At 50.2% G+C, this 2,711-nt stretch overlaps 1 protein-coding gene across 3 annotated transcripts in view; it reads left to right on the plus strand.

The window, feature by feature from the left end:
- Positions 1–172: 172 nt before the first annotated feature.
- The window catches only part of AKR1A1 (aldo-keto reductase family 1, member A1 (aldehyde reductase)), a 26,229-nt gene continuing 23,690 nt past the window's right edge, over positions 173–2,711 (plus strand). The window contains exons 1-2 of one of the 3 annotated variants that reach the window (XM_012001894.1): positions 406–509; positions 595–787. The gene's annotated coding sequence lies outside the window, so the exon portion shown is untranslated. Of the gene's footprint in view, positions 788–2,711 lie in introns of all 3 variants that reach the window. The other 2 variants (XM_012001893.1, XM_012001892.1) reach the window with 2 other exon arrangements.

Consider the following 2,711-nt stretch of genomic DNA (forward strand, 5'->3'; position numbering starts at 1 on the left):
AATATTCCTTTTCCAGGATTATCCTGAAGATTCAATAAAACCATGTTCATTAAGTGTTACGCACAGTGCCTGGCACATAACTTGCTGCACGGGTCCACGGTCCAGACAGAGGGACCAGGCACTTTCCAGCGCCTGGATCTGCAGACCCGAGGTCTTCTGTATTCTGGCCAACCTCGGTGTTGCAGCTGCTCTCTGGGCCTCAGTTTGCTTGAACTAAATGTAACGCGGCCAACTTTGGTAAACTTTGGGAATCCACCCAACCTAACTTTAGGGAGAGTATGGAGCCAGGGATGGCATTGTGAATCCGGAGGGCCGACACCAGAAGAACCTGCAACGTAGCATCTGGGACCTTACTTCCCCCGGAAAAGCGCCAGCGGCGGCGCCCAGGCGCGCAGTGCAATGTGGGCCAGTAAGAGGCGCGGCTGGCCCCGCCCCCTGGACCGCCCACGTGGCCAGCGCCACCTGCCTCATTGTGCCTAGGACTTCTCCAAACTCGCGCTGCGGAGTGAGTGACCAAGTTCCGGCCAGGTCGACCTCGAGGATCCAGAGGTGGAGACGGTACTACCTCCCAGCTCTGGTTTCCATCCCCTTCAGGTCCTTCCTTGGGAGGCGGGGAAGGAGGTCCACCCTGCGCGTGATCCTTTATGCCCGGCCCCTGCCCCTCCCTCCGGGTGGAGCTTCCTCCTCACCGCCAGACTTAAGCTAAGGACCGTTGTTGGATCTTTGGCAGGGTGCAGAACTGAGCCCAGGCCACACTACTGTGTTCACGCTCTGTGCTTGTGCCAAGGTGAGTTTCTCATGCTGCTGGCCTTTCTCCCAGAGGATATGGCCTCGATCCTTTACGACTGAATGTCAGCCCTCCGGGTTGAGCGAAGAGCGCAGGGCACTGGAGGGGACGAGACTTGGTTTCGGATTTGAGCTCTTCTTTTCTCTGTATGATCTTGCTAACTTCCCAGTTTCTCTGAACCTAAGTTTCCTCAGCAATAAAATGTGGTCCTACATTAGAACTGTAGCAACAATTGAGATAAAGCTTTGAAGGCGCACAGCGCATACTAGGTGATCTGTAAGTTTTAATTGCCATCTTTTTGTTTGCTCACCTACGTGCTTTTTCCAGCTGCTTGGGCTTTCTTACGCAGGTGCAGGAATGGTTCTCGGAAGTGGAGGGAAGTGGGGATAATTCTCTTACTTAGACGCCTGCCTCGAGTCTGGGAAAGTCCAACATGTTATTCTGTTGCCCTAGAACTCTGTTAAAGTGAGACACAGATCTGAACCTTCACTGGATGAGGCTACTGTTAATTAACTCTTCCCCTTCAGATGGTTCATACTCAGGGCTGCAGGCCTGTTAGTTTTCCAAAATCTGTTTCCTTATCTTTGATACAGAAGCAATCTCAGTGTGATTCTATCTGGTCCACTGGGATTTTTTGCCGAGTATAGTAAAGTGCTTTGATATTCTTCGAGGGAATTCTTTCCAGATTTTCCAAGAAGTAAAGGAAGACGGTGATAGAGGCAGCGACTTCCTCAAATGTCCTTCCAGCTGGCCAAACTCAACCTGTCAAGATCTCTCCTCCATAAGCCGTGTGTGTGTGAGTGTGTGTGTGGTGTGTGTGTGTGGTGTGTGTGTGTGTAATGTGTACATTGTATGTATGTATGTATGGGACAGGTACTCTAGGAGTTCAAGCAGATGACAGGCTCAGACCTCAAGGAGTAGCCAGGTTTGTGGGGGAAATTTATATATAAACAGAAGGAAAAATGTAGTGATGTGCACATGCTATTAGTACATGGAAGTAGCCATCCATTTAGTTATTTATTTATTTTTTAGAGATGGATGGGGGTCTCTTACTCTGTTGCCCAGGCTGGAGTGTAGTGGTGAAATCCTTGCTCAGTGCAGCCTCAAATTTGTGGGCTCAAGTGATCCTGCCACCTCAGCCTTTGGACTATAAAGTGCACGCCACTGTGCCCAGTTAATCTTTAAAAAAAAAAAAAAATTCTCCCTAGCAAGCACACTCGGAAAGAAAAAAACAAATTTTTGTAGAGACAGTGTCTCCCTTTGTTGCCCAGGTTTCAAGTGATCCTCCCGCCTCAGCCTGCCCAGGTGCCGAGATTACATGTATGAGCCACTGTACCTGGAAAGGAGCCAGAAATGTAAAGTGCTAGCTGAAGGATGAGCAGCAGTTAGCCAAGCAAAGATAGGGTTTGGGGAAGGAAAGTGTGCAGACACCTAAAGTCAGGTAAGTAGTGTCACCCTGTTGAGTGTTCAAAGTCTGGAATACAGTCTGACATGAGGAGGTGGTGAAATGAGGAAGATAGGAGCCAGGTTTTGAGTAGCCTGGACTTTATCCTGAATATAGGGGAGAACTGCTGGAAGGGTTTGAGACTGGGAGTCACATGGTTGGATCTGGTGATGGACTGTGGGAAGAGGGACCACATTGGAAGCCGAGATCTGTGGTTTAAGTAAAGAGTGATGGTCAGCTGGGCACAGTGGCTCACGCCTGTAATCCCAGCACTTTGGGAGGCCGAGGCAGGAGGATCACCTGAGGTCAGGAGTTCGAGACCAGCCTGGCCAACATGGCAAAACCCTGTCTCTACTAAAAATACACAAAGTAGCTGGGTGTGGTAGCACACACCTGTAATCACAGCTACTCGGGAGGCTGAGGGAGGAGAATCACTTGAACCCGGGAGGCTGAGGTTGCAGTGAGGCGAGATCATGCCAC

Source organism: Mandrillus leucophaeus, unplaced genomic scaffold (assembly GCF_000951045.1).
Source record: "Mandrillus leucophaeus isolate KB7577 unplaced genomic scaffold, Mleu.le_1.0 Scaffold67, whole genome shotgun sequence".
Taxonomy (NCBI): domain Eukaryota; kingdom Metazoa; phylum Chordata; class Mammalia; order Primates; family Cercopithecidae; genus Mandrillus; species Mandrillus leucophaeus.